Genomic DNA, 26436 nt, shown 5'->3' with positions numbered 1-26436 from the left:
GAATTGCAGACGGGCAGCTTAACGCAAACTTCACACGAAGATCTGACAGAGTCACTCGATTCATCAGGACCTGAATATCATCGACATATGGAAGCGGAAAGCAGCAATCAGAATACGGGCAAACTGCACACGTGTCTTGTGTGTGGACGTGGATTCAACCGAAGGTGCAGCCTGGGGAGGCACAAGTGTAACCAAAGCGAGGAGAGTCTGTGCAAATGTCGGGAATGCGGGATAGGATTCAGTTGCCTCTCTGAGCTGGAGACTCATCAGCACAGTCACTCCGTGAAATGGCCGTTCACCTGCTCCGTGTGTGGGAAGGGATTCACTCATTCAGGCTCCCTGCGGGCACACCAGCGAGTTCACACCGGGGAGAGGCCGTTCACCTGCTCCGAGTGTGGGAAGGGATTCAGTCGTTCATCCAACATGCTGACACACCAGCGAGTTCACACCGGGGAGAGGCCGTTCACCTGCTCCGTGTGTGGGAAGGGATTCAGCCGTTCATTCCATCTGCAGACACACCAGCGAGTTCACACCGGGGAGAGGCCATTCACCTGCTCCGTGTGCGGGAAGGGATTCACTCAACAATCCGCCCTGCTGACACACCAGCGAGTTCACACCGGGGAGAGGCCGTTCACCTGCTCCGTGTGTGGGAAGGGATTCATTTTCTCCTCCACCCTGCTGATACACCAGCTGGTTCACACTGACGAGAGGCCGTTCTCCTGCTCCGAGTGCGGGAAAGGATTCATTCATCCCTCCTCTCTGCGGAAACACCAGCGAGTTCACACTGACGAGTGGCCGTTCGCCTGCTCCGAGTGCGGGAAAGGATTCACTTGTCCCTCCTCTCTGCAGGAACACCAGCTGGTTCACACTGACGAGAGGCCGTTCACCTGCTCCGAATGCGGGAAAGGATTCACTCGTCCCTCCTTTCTGCGGGAACACCAGCTGGTTCACACTGACGAAAAGCCGTTCTCCTGCTCTGGGTGCGGGAAAGGATTCACTCGTCACACCTCTCTGCGGCGGCACCAGCTGGTTCACACTGACGAGAGGCCATTTAAATGTTCCGACTGCAACAAGAGTTTCAAATGCTCCAAGGACCTGAAGAAGCATCGACGCATCCACACCGGGGAGAGGCCGTTCAGCTGCTCTCACTGTGGGAAGAGGTTTACGCGCTCATCCAGTCTTCGGAAACACCAGTTCACCCACACCGGGAAGAGGCCGTTCCCCTGCTCAGTGTGTGAAAAGCGATTCACCAGTTCATTTGACCTGCTGAGACACCAGCGCACTCACACTGGGGAGAGGCCGTTCCCCTGCTCAGTGTGTGAAAAGGGATTCACCAGTTCATTTGACCTGCTGAGACACCAGCACACTCACACTGGGGAGAGGCCGTTCCCCTGCTCAGTGTGTGAAAAGGGATTCACCAGTTCATCTAACCTTCTGAGACACCAGCGAGTTCACACCTGAGCGCACTGGTCCCATTCTGCTGTCAATCACATGAAGGACTATTCTGTGTTAATAATGGTAATTACGGGGTTGGGGGGGCGGGGGGCGGTTTGAAGATGCTGATAACCCCAGTAACTAGGCTGGAGTTTAAGAGGGGTCAGCCTCGGCTCAGTGGGCGACACTCTCACCTCTAGAGTCAGAAGGTCGTGGGTTTGAGTCCCACTCTGGAGACTTGAGCACGTAATCTAGGCTGACACTCCAGGGCAGTACTGAGGGAGAGCTGCTCTGTCAGAGGTGCCATCTTTCGGATGCGACGTTAAACCGCTGCCCCGTCTGCCCTCTCAGCTGGGTGTAAAAGATCCCGTGGCCGCTATTTTGAAAAGCGGAAGGGAGAAAGGATCTCGACTTGGAAGATCAGGAAGTAGATGTGAAACTGTAATGTCGCTTGAAATGATTGTAAGACTGAATTTAACTGTGACTGTAATAATTGTGTTTTGTCGGTAACAGAGCGTGGGAAAAACCAGTACGAATCCAGTATGAGGTGATTTTGGTGGTGCCGCCTGTGTCACTACCACCACAACTACCATGATTTTCGGGTCTAACAGGACCTATCCCATCAACCAACACGTTTTTAAGTACGAGCTGCACAGTTATGTGGCACAATTCAGACCCGACATTCCCCTATTGTTTGAGGGTTTCAGTGAGCTCATGATACGACTGAACTCCTCCCTAAAGCATTTTTTATGTTTTGGAGCAAGACAACTGGAGAATAGATATTGAAATTGAAAGCATAAGGGACAAAACACACTGGTGGGATATTGGGCTTAATACATCAGCATGCCCTTATGCTCATATTATTTCACACGCTCTGGTTGTTCTCCAACTTCTAATGATTTTGTATTTGAGATATGTAACCCATGTAGTAAAACTTTGAACTATGTAAGTTCAGAAGTTTGTTTAAGATCTACCCAGTTAAACACAAATGTCACAAGGTAGGGAGTCAAAAATTGTTAGGACTAATAAGACAACATAGGGACAAGACAAACATGGAAATTCCTCATTGGATTAGGATAATTTCCCATGTACTGGTCATATCCCAACTTGTAGTAATGATGTGCTTACTATTCTATACCTGCTACCTGAAACACCTAAAGTCCAATGCCCAATCACATTTAAATATGATCACAGCCCAGAACATATTAGAGTTACATAAATGGAAGAAAAATAATCCATATGTAAGATTTTAGTTTTGAGGGGTCAGCAAATGCCTCGCCCTCAAGGTAGGGATATGTAGGATAAGGTTGTTAGAACCGGGTTTTCCTGGTCCTCGTCTTGAGTTCCGTAGTACGAAGAATGATTTCAGGCTCGAGGGTTCGGAGAGTTAAAACAACATTTTATTACTTCCAACTGTTCGCAGTGGTCACACAGTATATTGAGGTCTTTTACAGTACATTCGTGTCCCGAGAGTCACACCGGGTTAGGCACGTGTTGCCAGCATTTACGTCCCCGGGTGGTGTCTGACTCTCTTGATGATCCACACGTCTTCTGGCTAAGAGGCAATACAGGTAGGGAAGCCCCCTTTTATACAGTGGGACAAGGGTCATTACATCACTTCCCTGGCAACAAGCGTTCTCCAATGGGGATCACTTAAACCCTTTCAGTTTGGCCATGATCTGGTCTTCAGTCTGGCGGGCAAGTCCTGACTTGTCTCACTGCTGCATATGCCTTCCTGAAGTACCGGATCGTGATTGGGCACCGCACAATAGCTAGTCAGTCATCTTCTAGCTAGCAGTTAAGCCCTTTCAGTGACCTTTATTGCTCGTTAACACTTGGCCCCAGGCTGGGGCAGGTGTCTCTTTTTCCTGCTAGCTTTGCACTTTGCAAAGCTGGGGCTGCTCTTTAATCTAATCTAGACTTTCCTTGTGCGAAGCCATTTTTGTAAGCCAATTCATCGTCCATTTTATTCACATTTCCACATTCCACCCTTTGATTCTTTGTACAATCTCCAAGAATCATTATATACAAGGTATCCTCCTGATAGTGCACTTTATCAAGACCATTCCCCATGTCTCCGTTTTGTTTGTGTTCTGGCCATGAACACAACCAAAAGGGTTTTAATTTCGAGTTTACAGATAACTGTGTAGGACCGAACAGGCTTCCTCTGGGGGTTTCCCCTCTGCTGCGTCTACTTCTACCCTAATTCGGGACAGGCGAGGGAGTATAGTAGCTCCTGCACGACTTATACAACATTTGATAATAGTTACAAAAATAATAATTCCCAAAATTACGCCACTTATAACAATCACAATAAGTCCAATTTATTCTTCTGTTGGGGCTCCTGTCGTATCTCTTTTCACGTGTGTCGCGTGTATCCAAGCTTTTTTTCCTTGTACTTTCACGGCTGCTCCTGTGGTCAACAGGATGACATACGGACCTTCCCACTTGTCTTCCAGGGGGGCTGGCTTTATTTTCTTTACCCAAACTTGTAGCCCGGGGACTAAACTGTGTCTTCCCGGTGGAGGTTCTTGCCAAGCTGCGCTGACCTGTTGGGAAGCAAAACTGACAGCATCTGTTAGATCTTTACAATACTTTAGTACTGTATCACTTAGAAGATGAATGTCAGCCCTACGTAGATCTATTGTTCCGGGTAGCGACATTGGTCTACCGGTAACGACCTCATAGGGACTGAGTCCAGTGGTCCTATTTGGGATGGCTCGAATACTACATAGGATGAGGGGTAGGGCCTGAGGCCATGGCACTCCTTCAGAGTGATACTTAGTGAGCCGTTGTTTAATTGTCCTGTTTGCTCTTTCCACTTGTCCCGATGATTGGGGGTGGTATGGGCAATGCAATGACCATTGTATTTGTAGTAGTCTACAAAGTTCTTTAATTATTTCCCCCGTAAAATGTGTGCCTTGGCCTGAGTCAATACATAAGGGCACGCCCCATCTAGGAATGTAATCTTTACACAAGACTTTCGCGGTTGCAGCAGCGGTGGCACTTCGAACTGGGGTGGCTTCGATCCATCGTGAAAAGCGATCGACCATCACCAATACATCTGTATATCCCTGACATTTTGGCAAGGAAATATAGTCGACCTGCAAATGTTGGAAGGGCCCTGCCGGAGCAGGTGCTTTTAACATTGGTACTTAAATTTTTTGTCCGGGATTTACTTTTTGGCATGTCACACATTGCTCCACTATTCTTTGGGCTTGAGTTCGAAACCCTTTTGCCCACCAGATTCTCTGGAAACTGGCTGTCATTTGCTGTGTGGCTATGTGTCCACACGAATGTATTTGTTGGGCCAAAAATGGCGTCAGTTCCTTTGGGCATCCTACTGCTCCCGTTTTGAGATGTTGCCATATGCCATCTTTATTGGGTTGCAACCCATTTTCTAACCATGTCCATTGTTCATCCCTTGAGGTCTCTCTTTGCATTAGTAGGATGTCCCCTTGGTCGTTGTTTGTCGTGATATATCGCACCTGAGGTGTTGGGAGGGTAATGGTACGGGCGGCGTATTTTGCTGCTTCGTCTGCCCTAGCGTTGCCCCTAGCTTCAGGGGTATCTTCTTTGTTATGGCCCTTACATTTTAGTATGGCCACTTCTTCGGGTAACTGGATGGCATCCATTAATGCTGTTACCTCTCTTCCATTTTTTATGGGTGTACCTGCAGCTGTCAGAAAACCTCTTTGTTTCCATAGTTGTCCAAAGTCATGAGCGATGCCAAAGGCATACCTAGAATCGGTATATATATTGGCCGTCTTGTCTCGAGCATAGAGACAGGCTCGGGTGAGGGCGACTAGTTCTGCCTGTTGTGCTGAGGCCCCTCCTCCCATACTTCCTGCTTGTACTACTGTGAATTCTGTTGTAACCGCCCACCCTGCCAATCGGGTTCCTTTTTCCACAAAGGATGACCCATCTGTGTAAAGGACCATTTCGGGATTGTGTAAGGGTAGTTCCTGCGTCTCAGCCCTCTGCTGCCTAACTTTCGGCACTTTCTCGAGAGCCAGTTTCTTCCCCCGAGATTTCACTCGGTCGATTGCACTGTAGTTAAAAGTCTCACTTGCTAAATACACCACCTTAGTCCTCGGTACTATGTTAAGCCCCAGTTTCTGGTCCACCAGGCTGGCCCCAGCTTCCGACAGATAGCCCTGATTGAGGACAAGACAGTCTCTGCCAAAGCAGCATGGACAGCAGAGCTTCTGCAGCCACTTGGTCCATTTAGGGTTCAGCTGACCATACGGTTCCTCATTTTTAGGTTTAAAAACACCGATAATTTTCCCGCCGGGCTCGGGGATGAAGTAGCTGCCGCTCGAGCCCTGGCTGATGCGCTGCGGGAGGATGCCGATCTCCTGCGCATGCTCGGCGCGCCACACCGCCTCGGCCAGCTTGGGCTCATCCGGGAACTGGTTGCGGGCACACGGCCCGAGCAGCGGCTGTCGCTCGCGGTGACGGCCGGGGAGCCGGGGGGAGAGAGCACCACCGGGGCCGGCACCTGCACCCCCGCCTCCAGACCCGCACCGCCAGGGAACCGGCTCCCGGAGGCCGGGGAGGGGGACAGTGGCCCGAGCTGGGCCGTGGCGAAGTAGGTTTCGGGCGGCGACGGAGGCGGCGAGCGCAGCGGGCTGGTCTCGTCCATGATGGCGGCGGCAATGATGATGATGACGGCCCCGCCGAGTGCTGAGGTAATTCGAGCCTGCGGGATGCGGCGACAACCGGGGATCGGGCTCCGAGCGGCCGGCGGCGATGATGATGATGACGGCCCCGCCGAGTGCTGAGGTAATTCGGGCCTGCGGGATGCGGCGACAACCGGAGATCGGGCTCCGAGCGGCCGGCGGGCGGACTAACAGCCAGCAGCGTGCGCAGCTGCCTGTCGCCGCCCGGGTTTTCCAGTTTGCCATTGTTAATTTTACCAATTTTGCCAGGTCAGGTCTCAAACCATTCATAAATGCGTTTTTCAATGGTTCATGGGTGCAGGCATCCACCTCTGCTTCGGTATTCTGTCCCATGCCAGAGTACTCTACCCACTGGTTAGCGAAACGAACGGCGAAGTCATTGGGGTCTTCTTTTTCTCTTTGGACACAGGAGGCTATTTTGGACCAGTCTGGATTGGTCGGGCCCCTTTCCTGTAGCCAATTTCTAATGGCCGTCCACCCTTCTGTCCTATCGGCTTCTGATTCTATCATAGCTAGGTCAGGGGGGACTATTAGGACTGGTGGAGCTGGAGGTGGTACGGCAGGGAGTGCGGCTCCGGCAGCTGGAGGTGGATTGGCTGCTTGATGCGCCGCTAATGCCGTTTGGTGTGCTTGTCTGGCTGCGTTAAGTAGGGCGTTTGCTCGTCTGGTGACGGCCATATTTACTATTGCCGTCAGGGCGGCCGACTCTCTTGCGCTAACTACTACTGCTATAACCTGGCATCCATCAAATGGGTGCAGGTTATAGATTGTTCTTTTTCGTTCCAAGAACTGCCAGGCTTTTACTCCGCTTTTCTTTGGGTGCGGCATATCAGTTGCCCATTGATCTATATCTTTTGGGTTGGCCGGGTAATAGGTATAAATTCGGAGATTTCGGCCGCCTACTTCATGTTTTTGTAACCTGATGGGGGCAAGGCGTGGGGGTGGTTTCTCGGTTATATCTTCTTCGTCTGATGAGTCCGTAAGAGGAGTATTTATTTTAGCAATCTGGGCTTCGTTTGATCGGGGTTGGGGCGTGGGCTGTTCATATGCCGGAGGGGCTGTAGGGGGGGCTGCAGGATAGGTAGGGTACGAGGGCGTCGGGGTAATCGTCACCACTTTTGGGCTTTCCCTGTGTGCCTCCCTTTCCTTCTTGATTTTTACCTTCCACTTTTCTGCTCTTTTGTTTGCTTTTTCAAAGCATTTTTGGTGTTTCTCTAACTCGGTTTTGTATTTTGTTATTTGTTCATGGAGAGCTGTTTTTTGTTCTTTTTCTTTGGCCTCTGTCGCCTTCGAGTTATTTCTCCTCTCTGCCTACACTGTGTCAAGGTGGCCAATACCCAGCCCGCTTTTCTTTTCCCTCCTTTCATACGGGTGGTCTTGCCCCATGCTCTTTTTATATCATCAAGGGACCATTGTCCTTTTGAGGCACCAAATTTTTGTTCGATATTATATTCATGTTGTGGGACATCGAATGTACTTTCTATATACTGTTTAAGTTGGATTACTATTTCTTCTAACGTGGTTTCGGGAGGGGCTTTGCCTCCTTTTTCCGTCGTTGGTTTTTTACTTGGTTCTGTCATGTTGCCACAGGTTGTAGACTTAACGAATAAGTTTATCGATAGATCAGAGTCCCGGACTCTGTCGCGTGCTAGCAATGGGACACTGTGCTCCGTTAACCGCCAGCCAGAGGGTACGCTACCCGGTTGGTTCGTTCAATAAAGATCGCAGAGACAGGGTGCAAAAAGGGCACAATAAATTATAGTGCTTAACTTTTTCCCCTTTCTTGATGTCTTGCGACCTTGCTCGCAGCGCCAGTTGTTAGAACCGGGTTTTCCTGGTCCTCGTCTTGAGTTCCATAGTACGAAGAATGATTTCAGGCTCAAGGGTTCGGAGAGTTAAAACAACATTTTATTACTTCCAACTGTTCGCAGTGGTCACACAGTATATTGAGGTCTTTTACAGTACATTCGTGTCCCGAGAGTCACACCGGGTTAGGCACGTGTTGCCAGCATTTACGTCCCCGGGTGGTGTCTGACTCTCTTGATGATCCACACGTCTTCTGGCTAAGAGGCAATACAGGTAGGGAAGCCCCCTTTTATACAGTGGGACAAGGGTCATTACATCACTTCCCTGGCAACAAGCGTTCTCCAATGGGGATCACTTAAGCCCTTTCAGTTTGGCCATGATCTGGTCTTCAGTCTGGCGGGCAAGTCCTGACTTATCTCACTGCTGCATATGCCTTCCTGAAGTACCGGATCGTGATTGGGCACCGCACAATAGCTAGTCAATCATCTTCTAGCTAGCAGTTAAGCCCTTTCAGTGACCTTTATTGCTCGTTAACACTTGGCCCCAGGCTGGGGCAGGTGTCTCTTTTTCCTGCTAGCTTTGCACTTTGCAAAGCTGGGGCTGCTCTTTAATCTAATCTAGACTTTCCTTGTGCGAAGCCATTTTTGTAAGCCAATTCATCGTCCATTTTATTCACATTTCCACAGGGTGTACTGGTAGGATTTAGTAAACATTATTAAGATTCTATAACCATTTTTATATAACTATAATATGTGAAATTGTATGTTAAGATCCTAAAAGCCTGTATAAACTGGAGAATGGCTGAGAGCAAAGCAGGATGGGATTATGCCAACCTGACTAAAAGCCTCTGTTTAAAATTACTGAAGTAATGGAATGTTGTGCTAAGTTTATGGAGACGAGGAATTCAGCAATATTATGCTTAAAGAGGTAAAAACTAGAGAGATAGATAAGAGTTGGAGACATCCTTCATTGGTCCAGCTATAGGATGGACGACTGTTTTGTCAACATTCCAGGAAGTGTTCTGTGAAAAGTGAACATCTGAGATAAGGGTACTTTGTAATGCAGAGAGAAAAAGTCAGAAGAATCAAACAAGGTCATAAGATGGGTAACGAGGGAGCAAGACTTTTTACCAGGTGTTAGAGGGTTAATTACTGCCACGTAGGCAAAACAAGAGGGAAAAGGGGTATAAAGATACAGGTTTTGAACATCGAAAGCAGCGCACCGTGTAACCAGAGATTGATAGGAGCTTCGGTCAACAGAACACAGCAAGATCCCAAGGAAGCGCGCATGGGTCAACAGAACACAGCAAGATACATCAGGAGACTTGCACCACGCTCACTCGGAAGGAATGCCGGGGTTTGAATGAACAGACTGTGAATATCTTCTTGTTAAGTACTACTTCTTTGTACCGGATGTTTAATGTTTAATAAACATGTTTTACTGATACACAATATACCTGGACCCAGAGTGGTTTGTGTAGTCACGGACTGTTTTACTGATACACAATATACCTGTACCCGGAGTGGTTTGTTTAGTCACGGACACATTATTATAACAGCTTTTGAAAGCTACATCAGTCATCGGGAAAATGCTGGAATCCATTGTTAAGGAAGTGGTATCAAGTCACTTAGAAAATCATAACATGATTAGGCAGAGTCAACATGGTTTTATGAAAAGGAAATCGTGTTTGACAAATTTATTAGAGTTTTTTGAGGATGTAACTAGCAGGGTAGATAGAGGGGAACCAGTGGATGTAGTATATTTGGATTTCCAGAAGGCATTCGATAAGGTGCCACATAAAAGGTTATTACACAAGATTAGGGCTCATGGGGTTGGGGGTAATATAGCAGCATGGATAGAGGACTGGTTAACGGACTGAAAACAGAGAGCAGGGATAAACAGATCTTTTTCAGGTTGGCAGTCTGTATCTAGTGGGGTGCCGCGTGGATCAGTGTTGTGGCCTCAGCTATTTACAATCTATATTAATGACCTAAATGAAGGGACCGAGTGTAATGTATCCAAGTTTGCTGATGATACAAAGCAAAGGCCTATTAGATTATTGTCTTTATTACATCATTCAGTGAAACTGCCAGCGATGTCAGTTTTACTCTTTCCCCACTGCAGGGAGTGTCAATGGGTGTAGTCCATAGGGACTTCCAGAGGCTTTCTATAAGGTTTCACACAAAATATTATTGGCAAAAATGAGAGTGCTCGGAATTGGAGGCAAACTTTTGATCGGTAAGGAATTGGTCAGGAGGTAGGGGACAGAGAGTGGGATGAAAGGTACGTACTCAGATTCGCTCGATGTGACAAGTGGTGTCCCCCAGGGATCTGTTCTAGAGCCTCAACTTATCACCATATTTATTAATGGCTTGGACGAAGAAACAGAGCTGTATATCCCAGTTTGCAGATGACACTAAATTAGGGGGGACAGTAAGTAGTGCAGATGGAAACATGAAGTTACAAAGATATTAAGGACAGCACGACAAACACTGACCCTGGGGGACACCACTGTTTACATCCCTCCAGTCTGAAGAACATCTATTAACCACTACTCTCTGTTTTCTGCCCTTTACACCCTTTAACACTGTGAGCCTTAATTTGATCAACAAGCCTCCTGTCCGGCAACTTATCAAACACCTTTGGACAATCCATCTCCACAACATCCACTGCATTTCCTTTCTCACTACACTGTTATTTCCTGAAATAATCCCTGCTGTCTGTCCTGAGTGAATCCATTTCACTACCAAATGTTGCGATGTTTGCTCCACACTTCATCTGTTTAAAGCCACAACAGAAAGGTCCAGTTTTCTCCTGGAGTTTGAGAGAAATCAGGTTTGAAAATGATGCAGAGTTTCAGCCAATGAGGGAGCTCCGGATGAACCCCGCCCACTGGGTGCCGCAAGCCCCGCCCCTCACACACTCCGATTGGTTGGAGGACCCGCCGCCCGCTCGCACCTCCAGCCCCGCCCTGCTCGCTCCCTATTGGTCGGAAGCTCCCGTCAATCAGGCCGTGGGCCCGCGTCACGTGTCCCTCGAGTGAGCTCCGCCAAACAAGATTCTCCGCTCGGGGCCCGGATCCGCGGGCTCTCAGGTTTGTGTTTCCCTTTATTATCTCCACACTTCTGATCTCAATCGGATCTCGGGGAAACCCTCTTTCCCTCACTGATCGCGGCTCTTAACCAAAACCGACTTTACAAAGAAAGCCCCGCGTGGCAGCCTGTGGCTAAGGGGCCCAGCGCGCAGGAGCGGGGGAGGATGATTGACAGGTCCTAGGGTTTGTGCACTGAGCATACGCGGTGCGGGCCGCCGGTGTCACGTGGGGCTAAGCAGGGAGGGGGCGGGGCCTCAGCGGGAAGTGACCGGAAACGGCGGGAGCAGACCCCGCCCACTGGGCGCTGTCAGGGGAGAGCGACGTCACTGAGGGTGAAGGAGGCGAGCCAGACCCTGACTCTCCACATTCATCCCTCAGTGACCTAGCCCTACCCATAAGAATATAAGAACATAAGAAATAGGAGCAGGAGTAGGCCAATCGGCCCCTCGAGCCTGCTCCGCCATTCAATAAGATCATGGCTGATCTAATCCTAACCGCCAATCTACTATCACAGAACCATCTCCTGAAACTAACAGAATTAGACACACGAAATAAGAGCAGGATCAGGCTACATGGCCCCTGGGCCCACTCCGCTACCCACAGGGCCATGACCGATCCGAACCTAGACTCATGTCCAAATTCCTGCCCGCTCCCTGTAACCCTTAATTCCCTTTACTTCTAGGAAACTGTCTATTTCTGTTTTAAATTTATGTAATGATGTAGCTTCTACAGCTTTTTGGGGCAGCATATTCCATGGACCTACCACCCTCTGAGTGAAGTAGTTCCTCCTCATCTCAGTTTTGAAAGAGAAGCCCCTTACTCTAAGACTATGCCCCCTAGTTCTAGTTTCACCCATCATCGGGAACATCCTCCCCGCATCCACCCGATCCAACCCCTTCACAATCTTATATGTTTCAATAAGATCGCCTCTCATTCTTCTGAACTCCAATGAGTAGAGTCCCAATCTACTCAACCTCTCCTCATATGTCCATCCCCTCATCCCCGGGATTAACCGAGTGAACCTTCTTTGCACTGACTCGAGAGCAAGTATGTCTTTTCTTAAGTATGGACACCAGAACTGTATGCAGTATTCCAGGTGCGGTCTCACCAATACCTTGTACAACTGAAGCAATACCTCCCTATTTTTATATTCTATCCCCCTAGCAATGAAAGCCAACATTCCATTGGCCTTCTTAATCACTTGCTGCACCTGCATACTAACCTTTTGAGTTTCGTGCACCAGGACCCCCAGATCCCTTTGTACTTCAGTACTTTCCAGTTTCTTGCCATTAAGATAATAACTTGCTCTACGATTTTTCCTACCAAAGTGCATAACCTCACACTTTCCAGTATTGTATTCCATCTGCCAAATCTCTGCCCACTTACTTAGCCTGTCTATGTCCCCTTGCAGGTTTTTATGTCCTCCTCACTCACTACTTTCCCTCCCATCTTAGTATCATCTGCAAACTTTGATATGTTACACTCGGTCCCCTCCTCCAAATCGTTAATATAGATTGTAAAGAGTTGGGGACCCAGCACTGACCCCTGCGGAACACCACTAGTTACTGATTGCCAGTCTGAGAATGAACCATTTATCCCAACTCTCTGCCTTCTGTTAGATAGCCAATCCTCTATCCATGCCAGAATATTACCCTCAATCCTGTGATTTTTTATCTTAAGCAATAATCTTTTGTGTGGCACCTTGTCAAATGCCTTTTGGAAGTCTAAATACACTACGTCCACTGGTTCCCCTTTATCCACCCTATATGTTACTTCCTCAAAGAACTCCAGCAAATTTGTCAAACATGACTTCCCCTTCATAAAACCATGCTGACTTTGTCCTATTAAATTATGATTATCCAAATGTCCTGTTACTGTCTCCTTCGACAGGGACAACAGGGAGCCGGCTACCAAAGCCTTGCCACCCCCAGAAGACCAGGTGCTCACTCTGTTGACCTCCGACGTAAGGGGTGTTCTACGCGGAGTGAACACACGAAAGGCTGCTGGACCGGATAGCATCCCTGGACGGGTACTCAAGGAATGTGCTGATCAGCTGGCTGATGTCTTCACCACCATCTTCAATCTGTCATTGGCCCAGGCAGTAGTCCCTGCATGCTTCAAGACCGCTACCATTATTCCTGTGCCAAAACAAATGGCTGTGACATGCCTGAACGACTATCGACCTGTCACACTCACACCCATCATAATGAAGTGTTTCAAGAGACTGGTCTTAGCCCACATCAAAGCCAGTGTTCCCGCCTCTCTTGACCAACACCAGTTTGCCTATCGTACAAACAGATCAACGGAGGATGCAATCACAACTGCTCTACACTCAGCACTGAATCACCTAGATGGGAAGGAGACCTACATCAGAATGCTGTTCATAGACTACAGCTCAGCATTCAACACTATCGTCCCCAACAAGCTGGCCACCAAACTCCAAACTCTTGGCCTGAACACTTCCCTCTTGATATACCTATCAATTCGTCCAATAAAAAGCGACGAGTTAGGAACGTAACTAAAGGTTTTTATTGACTAAATAACAGAGCCCACCCTCGTGGGTGATCGGGTCCAACAAGGAGGAATACCAGCCAGTCGACTACCTTTATACCTGGGCAGGTAGGTGGAGCCATGGGCGGAGTCGGAGGTGGTCAGCCCAGGTATAACAGCGCGACAAGAGGCGACCTCGTATCGTGATACAACAGTGATAACGGTGATAACAATACAACAGTGATAACTATAGTGTAACGATAAAAGTGGTTTACCACATTCACCCCTTGTTTAGATTTGAGTCCGGCGGGGTGAAGTGTACTACCAGTTCTGGTATGTCAGTCTGTCCGGAGGCCTCGTAAGCCTCTCCGATCGTCGCAGCGGCGGTGCTGCATTATCCGGTGTTAGTGCTGGTGTCTGCGTGGTCGGCGAAGGCTCGTGGGGTTCCGGCATGCCGTCTACCTGGGCTGGAATTGGGGGGGTGGTGGGGGGGGTAAAGGTGGTGTCTCCGGAGTGCCCGAGGGTGCGAGGTCTCGTAAGGAGACAGTGTCCTCCCGCCCGTCTGGGTAAGCCACGTAGGCGTACTGGGGGTTGGCGTGCAGGAGGTTCACCCTTTCGACCAGGGGGTCTGTTTTATGGGCCCTCACGTGCTTTCGCAGCAAGACGGGCCCCGGAGAGGTCAGCCAGGTTGGTAGAGTGGTTCCCGTAGTCGACTTCCTGGGGAAAACAAACATTCGTTCATGGGGGGTGGCGTTAACGGCAGTGCAAAGTAGTGACCGGATGGAGTGCAGCGCTGTCGGGAGGACTTCCTGCCAGCGGGAGGTTGGGAGGCCCTTAGACTTTAAGGCTAAGAGGACGGCCTTCCATACCGTCGCGTTCTCTCTTTCCACCTGGCCGTTCCCTTGGGGGTTGTAGCTGGTGGTCCTACTTGCTGCAATACCTCTCGCTAGTAGGAACTGACGGAGTTCCTCGCTCATGAAAGAGGAGCCCCGGTCACTATGTATATAGTTTGGGAACCCGAACAAGGCGAAGAGGTCGTTCAGGCATTTAATGACCGTGGTACTGGTCATGTCTGGGCAGGGGAAGGCAAAGGGGAAACGGGAGTACTCATCAACAATGTTGAGGAAGTACACATTACGGTCAGAGGACGGGAGGGGCCCCTTAAAGTCGATGCTCAGGCGCTCGAAGGGGCGGGTGGCCTTGATCAGGCTTGCTCTGTCCGGCCTAAAGAAGTGCGGTTTGCACTCGGCGCAGGTCTGGCAGTTCCTGGTTATGGTCCTGACCTCCTCGATGGAGTAGGGCAGGTTGCGGGCCTTAATGAAGTGGTAAAGTCTGGTGACCCCGGGGTGGCAGAGGTCGTTGTGGAGGGTCTGAAGTCTATCACTTTGCGCGCTGGCGCATGTAATTCGTGACAGAGCATCGGGGGGTTCGTTCAGCTTACCTGGCCGGTACAAGATATCATAATCGTAGGTGGAGAGCTCGATTCTCCACCTCAAGATCTTGTCATTCTTGATTTTGCCCCTCAGCTTGTTATTAAACATAAAAGCGACCGAACGTTGGTCGGTAAGGAGGGTAAATCGTTTGCCTGCCAGGTAGTGCCTCCAGCGTCGTACCGCCTCCACAATCGCCTGGGCCTCCTTCTCGACCGACGAGTGTCGGATCTCAGGGCCCTGTAGGGTCCTTGAGAAGAAGGCCACCGGTCTCCCCTCCTGGTTAAGGGTGGCAGCTAGGGCGAAGTCGGATGCATCGCTCTCGACTTGGAAGGGGATGGACTCATCCACTGCGTGCATAGTGGCCTTGGCAATGTCTCCCTTAATGAGGGAGAAGGCTGCGCACGCTTCCTCCGTAAGGGGGAAGGATGTGGACTTCATGAGGGGTCTGGCTTTGTCCGCATAATTGGGCACCCATTGGGCATAGTAGGCGAAGAGCCCCAGGGTTCTCTTAAGTGCCTTAGGGCAGTGGGGGAGGGGTAGCTCCATGAGGGGGCGCATTCTTTCGGGGTCGGGGCCGATGAGTCCGTTCTCTACTACACAGCCAAGGATGGCAAGGCGCGAGGTGTTAAACACACATTTCTCCTTATTGTAGGTGAGGTTCAGCCGTTGGGCTGTACGGAGGAATTTCTCCAGATTCACGTCGTGGTCCTGCCGGTCGCGGCCGCAGATGGTGACGTTATCTAGGTAGGGGAATGTGGCCTGCAGTCCGTTCTGGTCAACCATCCGGTCCATCTCCCTTTGGAAGACCGAGACCCCGTTGGTGACACCGAAGGGGACCCTAAGGAAGTGGTATAGGCGCCCATTCGCCTCGAAGGCGGTGTACTGGCGGTCCTCGGGGTGGATAGGGAGTTGGTGGTAGGCCGACTTAAGGTCGATGGTCGAGAATACGCGGTATTGTGCAATCTGATTGACCATGTCAGATATGCGGGGAAGGGGGTATGCGTCCAGCTGGGTGTATCTGTTTATGGTCTGGCTGTAGTCGATGACCAGGCGATTTTTATCGCCGGTCTTAACGACCACGACCTGGGCACGCCAGGGGCTGTTGCTCCCCTCGATGATGCCCTCCTTCAGGAGACGCTGCACCTCAGAGCTAATGAAAGCTCTGTCCCCAGCGCTGTACCGCCTGCTCTTGGTAGCGACGGGTTTGCAGTCGGGGGTGAGGTTAGCGAACAGGGAAGGTGGCGGCACCTTGAGGGTGGATAGGCTGCAGGTGTTACGCGGTGGGCGGTTTAACCTTCGCTGGTTGTCGACTGTGAGTGGGGGGAGGGGTCCACCGTATGCTAGGGTTACACTTTGGAGGTGGGATTGGAAGCCCAGCCCTAGTAGGACGGCAGCGCAGAGCTGGGGGAGGACGAGGAGTTTAAAGTTTTTATACTCTGTACCCTTAACCGACAAGGTCACAGCACAGTAGCCGCTAATGTCCGTGGCGTGGGACCTCGATGCCATCGAGATTCGGTTGCGCGTTGGCAGGACAGGGAGGGAGTAGTGGCTCACCGTGTCTGGGTGGATGAAGCTCTCCGTGCTTCCGCTGTCGAACAGGCAGGTCGTGGCGTGGCCGTTTACTTTGATGTCCATCATCGACTTGGACAGGTGGTGTGGGCAGGCTTGATCCAGAGTGACGGAGGCTAGCGTGTAGGTAAGCGAGTCGTTGTCGTCTGCGGGCGAGGCGGTCGTCGGGTCCGGGGGCCCGGTGGCAGTCGGGCGTGGTGGGTAAAATGGCGTCTCCCACGAGGTAGGACAAAATGGCGGAGAAGATGGCTGCCCCCATAACTCACATGAGGCACTATTGGGGTCGGTTGCCTTGATCAAAGATGGCCGCCCCCATGACTCACGTGTGGGGATACTGGCCTCAGTTGCCGTGAAAGAAGATGGCCGCCCCCACAGTTCGCATGAGGCACTGCTGGCCTCTGAAGATCCGCTCCTGCAGGCCTTAGAGAAATGGCCTTTCTTCCTGCAGGTTGTGCAGGTAGAGTTCCTGGCTGGGCAGCGCGACCTCGGGTGCTTCTCCTGGCCGCAAAAGAAGCAGCCGGCGGCCCGATCGCGGGTGCCCGATGTCGGAGCCGGTACCGGGGGTGGCGGGCCCGGTCGGGTCCGGGACGCCGACGCTGAGGTAGGTCCCGGGGGCGGCGCTGCGAAGGGTATTGCGGTAGGGGTCGGGCCCGAGTCCCAGGGTCGCGAGCAGTACCTGGAAAACGCCTCCTGGTCCTGATGGGCCACCTCCAGGGAGAGAGCGAGGGCTTCAGCTTTGTCCAGGTCGAGGTCTTTAGCTTCAAGCAGTCTTTGCCGTGAGTAGTCGGACCGTAGGCCTTTCACAAAGGCATCGCGGATATTATCTTCCGTATTTTCAACAGCCGTCACCGCTTTAAAGTCACAGTTCCTGCCGAGTGCTCTTAGCGCCCGTAAAAATTCAGCTACAGACTCTCCTGGCTGTTGCGGGCGGGATCTTAGGAGGTGCCTGGTGTACATGTAATTTACCGGGCTGCGGTACTGCTGTTTCAGTAGGTTGATAGCGGCCTCGTACGTAGTCGTGTCCTGTATGAGTGCGTATACTCTCGGGCTCGCTTGGGCGTTCAGAAGTCTTAGTTTGGATCTCTGCGGGGCGCCGGATTCTTCCAGGTAGGATTCGAAGCAGTCCAGCCAGTGTTTGAAGTTGAGGGCTGCGTTTGCTGCCTGTGGGTTTAGATCCAGGTACGGTGGTTTGAGGGCTTGCAGCCAAGCCGGCTGGTGTGGCTGTGCTTCTGGGAGGGCTTCTGGCTGGCCAGTAGTAGACATCTTTAAAATTTAGTCAATAAAATTGATATACCTATCAATTCGTCCAATAAAAAGCGACGAGTTAGGAACGTAACTAAAGGTTTTTATTGACTAAATAACAGAGCCCACCCTCGTGGGTGATCGGGTCCAACAAGGAGGAATACCAGCCAGTCGACTACCTTTATACCTGGGCAGGTAGGTGGAGCCATGGGCGGAGTCGGAGGTGGTCAGCCCAGGTATAACAGCGCGACAAGAGGCGACCTCGTATCGTGATACAACAGTGATAACGGTGATAACAATACAACAGTGATAACTATAGTGTAACGATAAAAGTGGTTTACCACACCTCTGCAACTGGACCCTGGACTTCCTAACAAACAGACCCCAGTCTGTCAAATTAGGTAACCACACCTCCACCCCCCCCCCGACCCTGAACACGGGGGCCCCACAAGGATGTGTGCTGAGCCCCCTCCTCTACTCCCTCTTCACCCACGACTGTGTGGCTGTTCATGGTTCCAACACCATCATCAAGTTTGCGGATGACACCACGGTAGTAGGCCAGATCACCAACAACGATGAGTCAGCCTACAGGGAGGAGGTCCAGCATCTCATGAAGTGGTGCGCCGATAACAACCTGGCCCTTAACATCAAGAAAACCAAAGAAATCATTGTGGACTTCAGGAAGTCCAAAGGCGGAAGTCACCGCCCCATCCACATCAATGGGGCTGTGGTGGAAAGGGTGGACAGCTTTAAGTTCCTCGGAGTCCAAATCACAGAAGTCCTCTCCTGGTCCCTCAATACCTCCTCTCTGGTGAAGAAGGCCCAGCAGCGCCTATATTTCCTAAGGAGGCTGAAGGGATGTAACCTGTCACCCCTGATCCTCTCTAACTTTTACCGCTGCACTATAGAGAGCATCCTGACAAACTGTATCACAGTATGGTATGGCAGCTGTAGCTACTATGACCGGAAAGCCCTGCAGCGGGTAGTCAAAACTGCCCAACGCATTACCGGCACCCGGCTACCGACCATAGAGCACATATACCAGAAACGCTGTCTACGGAGGTCACGGTCCATCATCAAAGACCCTACCCACCCCAGCCACAGTCTGTTCGCCCTCCTGCCATCTGGGAGATGCTACAGATGCATTCACACCCGTACGACCAGATTTAGGAACAGCTTCTTTCCCAGGGCTGTCATCCTACTGAACTCCACAAACAAACTCTAAAGCCTGCACATCTGCCAATGCACTTTATTATGGTTATGTTAATGTATTACAAGCCAAATGTATGTTGAATGTTTAAATGTCTTAATCTAAATGTACACTCTCGGGAGCCGCAAGCCTACATTTCGTTGTACTGCACTTGTGCACTAACAATGACAATAAAAGTTGATTTGATTTTGATTTGATTTGATAATGGACTCCAAAATTTTACCTACCACAGATGTTAGGCTAACCGGTCTATAGTTTCCAGCCTTCTGTCTACTGCCCTTTTTAAATAAGGGTGTTACATTAGCAGTTTTCCAGTCTGCTGGGACCTTTGCTGAGTCCAGGGAGTTTTGGAAAATTATTACCAATGCATCCACAATCCCTACCGCCACTTCCCTCAAGACCCTAGGATGTAAGCCATCAGGTCCAGGTGATTTATCTGCCTTGAGTCCCATTATTTTACCGAGTACCACTTCCTTAGTGATTTTGATCGTGTTTATCTCCTCCCCCGCTATAGCCCCCTGTTTGTCCAGTGTTGGGATATTCTTAGTGTCCTCTACTGTAAAGACTGATACAAAATATTCACTCAGTGTTTTTGCCATCTCCATACTTCCCACTATTAATTTCCCGGTCTCATCCTCTAAGGGACCAACATTTACTTTAGCCACCCTTTTTCTTTTTATATAACTATAAAAACTCTTACTATCTGTTTTTATATTTTTTGCTAATTTACTTTCATAATCTATCTTCCCTTTCTTAATCAATCTTTTTGTTATTTTTTGCTGTCTTTTAAAGTTTTCCCAATCCTCTATCCTCCCACTAGATTTGGCTACCTTATATGCCCTTGTTTTTAGTCGAATACTATCCTTAATTTCTTTACTTAGTCACGGATGGCTGTCTTTTCTTTTACACCCTTTTCTTCTCAGTGGAATATATATTTTTTGGAAGTTGTAAAATAACTCCTTAAATGTACACCACTGATCATGTATCGTCTTACCCTTTAATCTATTTTCCCAATCCACTCTACTCAATTCCGCTCTCATACCTTCATAGTCTCCTTTATTCAAGCTTAGCATGCTTGTTTGAGATCCAACCTTCTCACCCTCTAATTAAATATGGAATTCAACCATGTTATGGTCACTCATTCCAAGGGGATCCTTTACTAGGACATTTTTAATTAATCCTGTCTCGTTACACAGGACCAGATCTAAGGTTGCTTGCCCCCTGGTCGGTTCAGTTACATACTGCTCAAGAAACCCATCCCTAATACACTCAATGAACTCATCCTCAAGGCAGCCCTGCCCAATTTGATTTGTCCAATTAATATGATAGTTAAAATCCCCCATAATTATAGATGTTCCCTTATTACAAGCCTCAACTATTTCCTGATTGATACTCCGTCCAACAGAGTTGCAACTGTTCGGAGGCCTATAGACTACGCCCACTAGTGTTTTTTTCCCCTTATTATTCCTTATCTCCACCCAAACTGTTTCATTATCCTGATCTTTTGACCCAATATCATTTCTCTGTATTACAGTGATTCCTTCCTTTATTAACAGAGCCACCCCACCTCCCCTTCCTTCCTGCCTGTCCTTCCTGATCGTTAAATAACCTGGTATGTTTAATTCCCAGGCATTGTCACCCTGCAGCCATGTTTCTGTAATGGCCACAAGATCATACCCATATGTAGTTATTTGTGCCACTAACTCGTCTATTTTGTTACGAATGCTACGTGCATTCAGATAGAGAACTTTCAAATATGTTTTGTGACACTTAGTTCCTGCTTTTGCTCTTTTTATTACTTTACCTTTTACTCCATACCTTCTGCCCCTTCCTGACACACTCTGGCTTTTAATTTCCCCACTGCTACCTAAGTCTATGACATTCTCTGTTGTCATTTTTATTATTTGCTCTCTAGGAACCTCCCCCCCACTAGTTAGTTTAAAGCCCTCTCTACAGCCCTAGTTATATGATCCGCCAGGACTCTAGTCCCAGCACTGGCCAAGTGAAGCCCGTCCCAACGGAACAGCTCCCTCCTGCCCCAGTACTGGTGCCAGTGTCCCAGGAAGCAAAACCCATTTCTCCCACACCAGTCTGAGCCATGCATTTAACTCTCTAATTTTATTTGTCCTAGCCAAATTCGCTCGTGGCTCAGGTAATAATCCAGAGATTATTACCCTTGAGGTTCTGTTTTTTAATTTGACCCCTAGCTGCTCATACTCCTTTAACAGAACCTGCTTCCTAGTCCTATCTACGTCGTTTGTACCAACATGGACCATGACAACTGGATCCACCCCCTCCCACTGCAAGTTTCTTTCCAGCCCTGACTCTCCACTGCACACTCGCCTGCTTCATCCCTCAGTGACCTAGCCCGACCCTGACTCTCCACTGCACACTCGCCTCCTTCATCCCTCAGTGATCTAGTCCTGCGCTGACTCTCCACTGCACACTCGCCTCCTTCATCCCTCAGTGACCTAGCCTTACCCTGTCTCTCCACTGCACACTCGCCCCCTTCATCCCTCAGCGACCTAGCCCTACCCTGACTCTTCACTGCACACTCACCCCCTTCATCCCTCAGTGACCTAGCCCGACCCTGACTCCACTGCACACTCGCCTCCTTCATCCCACAGTGACCTAACCCTACCCTGACTCTCCACTGCACACTCGCCTCCTTCGTCCCTCAGTGACCGAGCCCGAGTCTGAATCTCCATTGCACACTCGCCTCCTTCATCCCCCAGTAACCTAGCCCTACCCTGACTCTCCACTGCACACTCGCCTCCTTCATCCCTCAGTGACCTAGCCCGACCCTGACTCTCCACTACACACTCGCCTCCTTCATCCCTCACTGACCTAGCCCGACACTGACTCTCCACTGCACACTCGCCTCCTTCATCCCTCAGCCGCCTAGCCCGACCCTGACTCTCCACTGCAAACTCTCCTCCTTCATCCCTCAGTGACCGAGACCTACCCTGACTCTCCCCTGCACACTCGCCTCCTTCATCCTTCATTGACCGAGCCCTACCTGATTCTCCACTGCACACTCGCCTTCTTCATCCCTCACTGACCTAGCCCGACCCTGCCTCTCCACTGCACACTCACCTCCTTCATCCCTCAGTGACCTAGCCCTACCCTGACTCCCCACTGCACACTTGCCTCCTTCATCCCGCAGTGACCTAGCCCTACCCTGAATCTCCACTGCACACTCGTCTCCTTCATCACTCAGTGACCTAGCCCGACCCTAACACTCCACTGCACACTCGCCTCCTTCATGATGGCCGGGGAGTCCAGAACCAGGGGTCATAGTCTAAGGATAAGGGGTAAGCCATTTAGGACTGAAATGAGGAATTTCTTCACCCAGAGAGTGGTGAACCTGTGGAATTCTCTGCCACAGAGGGCGGTGGAGGCCAGTTCATTAAGTATATTCAAGAAAGAGTTGGGTATATTTCTTAAGGCTAAAGGGATCAAGGGATATGGGGAGAAGGCAGGGACAGGGTACTGAATTTGGATGATCAGCCATGATCTCATTGAATGGCGGAGCAGGCTCAAAGGGCCGAATGGCCTACTCCTGCTCCTATCTTCTATGTTTCTATATGTTTCTATCCCTCAGACCTAGCCCTACCCTGAATCTCCACTGCACACTCGCCTCCTTCATCCCACAGTGACCTAGCCCTACCCTGACTCTCCACTGCACACTCACCTCCTTCATCCCGCAGTGACCTAGCCCTACCCTTAATCTCCACTACACACTCACCTCCTTCATCCCTCAGTCACCTTGCCCTACCCTTACTTTAACTACTATAGGTGAAGAGAGGTGAGCCATTGTCTTTGTGTCAGGCTGTGACTCTGTTGGTAGCACCCTCACCTCTGAGTCAGAACGTTGTGGGTTCAAGTTCCCACTCCAGAGATTTGAGCACAAAAATCTAGGCTGACGCTCCAGTGCAGTACTAAACCACTGCACTGTCGCAGGTGCTGTTGGATGTGGTGTTGAACCGAGGTCCCGTCTGCTCTTTCGGGTGAACGTAAAAGATCCCAGGGCACTATTTCGAAGAAGAACAAGGGAGTTCTCCCTGGTGTCCTGGCCAATATTTATCCCTCAATCAACATCACAGAAACAGATTATCTGAGCATTATCACATTGCTGTTTGTTTGTTTCCTACATTACAACAAATACTTTAAAAAGTATTTCATTGGCTGTAAAGCGCTTTGGGACGTCCGGTAGTCGTGAAAGGCGCTGTAGAAATGCAAGTCTTTCTTTGTCTAAATATCACAAACAGATGCACAATAAGGGAAATCAATCTCTGTACCTTTAACTAACAGCGACATGGAGCGCGGGGAATGAATGAGCTTTAAACACCTGGTCCACTTGTCACTGAAGTGTCTGAAACTCAGAACCGGAACTCCGGGGAAACACAATACTGAACATGGCGGATGCTCTTACCCAGAGTGCCCCGCGCGGGTGAATACGGCCTATCTCCATCAGCAGGGGCGCAGCGCGCAGGCGCGGGAAGGGCTGGTCCCCGGAGACCGCCTTCGTGCGCGGAGCATGCGCGGTGCGGCTCCAGGACACTGAGCGGGGGCGAGCGCGGCCTCAGCAACACCGAGTGCGCGTCTCAGGCCCCGAATCAGAGCGGCCGGGCCCGGCGGACGTGCGGCCAGAGCCCCGGCACCAGGAAACCCAGGGTGCAGCGCCTCCCCCCACAACTGGATCGACACAGCAGAGCCGCCAATCCAGAGCCGGCTTGTATCAGGGCAGGCGCTGGATGCGGAAGTCGTTCCCTGGCCGCCTGTGTAGGTCTTTTTGTTGCTTCAGTTTGAGCTGGAGTGGAGATGGAGGAGAAGCTGCTGGGTTTAACGCCCAGTACTTCTGAGCCCAGGAGGACCCACCAATTTCCAATGTGAGACTGTCAAGGGAGGTGGATTCTGGGGGAGATTAGGTTGTTAAACAGACACTGTCCCTACAATGTAAAAGAGTATTGTTTTAGGAACAAGTATTTCTGTACAGGCTTTTAATCTATTTTACATATGCAGATTTTTTATTCATTCTTGGGCTCTGGGTGTCGCTAGCAAGGCCATTGTGTCCAAGGCAGGATGGTGTGTGACTTGGGGAACTTGGAGGTGATGGTGTTCCCATGCACCTTCTGCCTTTGCCCTTCTAGGTGGTGGAGGTCTGGGGTTTGGGAGGTTCTGTCAAAGTGCGAGTCGAGTTACAGATGTATAGAGTCCCTCTCCTTCGCCTCCTCCCCCGACGCCCCTCTCTCCTCACATAGAGGCCAGAGTCTTGTGTAGGCCCAGACCGGTTGGTGGGTTCCAGTGAACTAGTGAACCAGTGGGATTTTATGACAATCCAGCAGCTTTCATGGTCACTTTTTTCTAGTGCCAGCCCCACAAATGACCAGATTCATTAAGCTCAATTTCACAATCTGCCTCTTTTTGTGGGTTCTCTCTCACGCTCCCTTTTTCTTGTTTTAAATTAATTTTACAGGGTATTGGAAGGGGACGATTTGCAGACAGGAAGATCAAACCAAACATCACATCAAGATCTGACAGTCACTCGATTCATCAGGAACTGAATATCATCGGCCTTTGAATATGGAAGCAAAAAGCACCATTCACAGCGGGGAGAAACCGTACACATCTGTGTGTGGACGAGGCTTCAACAGATCATCTGGCCTGTCGAGACACAAGCGCATTCACACCGGGGAGAGGCCGTTCACCTGCTCTGAGTGTGGGAAAGGTTTCACTAATTCATCCCACCTACTGAGACACCAGCGAATTCACACTGGGGAAAGATTGTTCACCTGCTCCATGTGTGGGAAGGGATTCACTCAGTCATCCAACCTGCTGAGACACCAGCGAGTTCACACTGGGGAGAGACCGTTCACCTGCTCTGTGTGTGGGAAGGGATTCAATCAGTCATCCAACCTACTGAATCACCAGCGAGTTCACTCTGATGAGAGACCTTTTAAATGTTCAGACAGTGGGAAGTGCTATAAAAGTTCCGGGGAACTGACATGCCATCAACGTGTTCACACTGGGGAGAGACCGTTCAGCTGCTCTCACTGTGGGACTGGGTTCAGGCGATCATCTGAACTCACTGTACACCAGCGCACTCACACTGGAGAGAGACCGTTCACCTGCTCCATGTGTGGGAAGAGATTCACTCAGTCATCCACCCTGCTGAAACACCAGCGAGTTCACACTGTAGAGAGGCCGTTCACCTGCTTCGAGTGTGGGACGGGATTCATTCAGTCATCCGACCTTCAGACACACCAGTGAGTTCACACTGGGGAGAGGCCGTTCAGCTGCTCTTGAGTGTGGGATGTGTTTCACTCGTTCATCCCACCTGCGGGCACACCAGCTGGTTCACACTGATAAGAGACCTTTTAAATGTTCTGACTGTGAGAAGAGATTTAAAAGCAAAAATCATCTGCTGAGACACCAGTGCAGTCACACCGGAGAGAGGCCGTTCACCTGTTCTGTGTGTGGGAAGAGATTCACTCAGTCATCCACCGTGCTGAATCACCAGCGAGTTCACACGGATGAGAGACCTTTTAAATGCTCGAACTGTGGGAAGAGCTATAAAAGTTCCGGGGAACTGATGTGCCATCAACGTGTTCACACTGACGAGAGACCATTCAGGTGCTCTCACTGCGGGGCTGGGTTCAGGCAATCATCTGAACTCACTGTACACCAGCGAGTTCACACTGTGGAGAGACTGTTCACCTGCTCCGTGTGTGGGAAGGGATTCGCTCAGTCATCCACCCTGCTGAAACACGAGCGAGTTCACACTGGGGAGAGACCGTTCACCTGCTCTGAGTGTGGGAAGAGATTCACTAGTTCATCCAACCTGCTGAAACACCAGCGAGTTCACAAGTGACTGCAGGGGTTGGATTCTGCTGTTGTTGCTGCTGTTAAACACATCCAGGACTGAACCATGTTCAGTCTGACAGTTGGGGTTTGTTTCTGCTGATGTTAATAACCCCTATAACTGGGCTGGAGTTTAATATTCTGGATAGATGTCAAATAAATCAGCTTTGCTTTAAACACATTGTTGTAGATTTTCTTCTTTCCCACCGGAGTGTTTAGCATCACCTGGCTGGAGCTCAGAAAGGACAATCTGGGGGAGGATCGTACGGCGGGAACAGAACTTCAGCCTGGACACAGTTCTTCAGGGCCACACTGAGAGGGGCAAACGGCACTTTGGTCTTTCTCATCTCTCTTCACTGACAGCAAAGGCTCCGTGCGGGTTAATCTCAAGACGTGTGAGAAACGTGTCCCAGCCGCTCTCTGCCATGGTTCAGAGCTCCTAGGCACGGAACAGAAGGCTCCTTTAGGAATGTACCCCAGTGCTTTTTTTTTAATGGCCTTATTAACGTGTGTCGCTACTTTTAGTGATTTGTGTATCTGTATCCCGGGATCCCTCTGCTCCTCCAGCCCATTTAGACTCTTAGGGGGGAAATTCGGTGGCCCCCCCCTTTG

At 50.2% G+C, this 26436-nt stretch overlaps 1 pseudogene; it reads left to right on the top strand.

Annotated features, from left to right (window-relative positions):
- Positions 1–26001, top strand: LOC147119379 (uncharacterized; annotated as a pseudogene).
- Positions 26002–26436: the final 435 nt, after the last annotated feature.

The sequence above is a fragment of the Somniosus microcephalus genome, chromosome 4 (genome assembly GCF_052327205.1).
Source record: "Somniosus microcephalus isolate GS21.2 chromosome 4, FLI_Smic_1.0, whole genome shotgun sequence".
Lineage (NCBI taxonomy): Eukaryota > Metazoa > Chordata > Chondrichthyes > Squaliformes > Somniosidae > Somniosus > Somniosus microcephalus.
The sequence above is the reverse complement of the archived record's forward strand: the minus strand, read 5'-3'. Positions and strand labels throughout refer to the sequence as shown.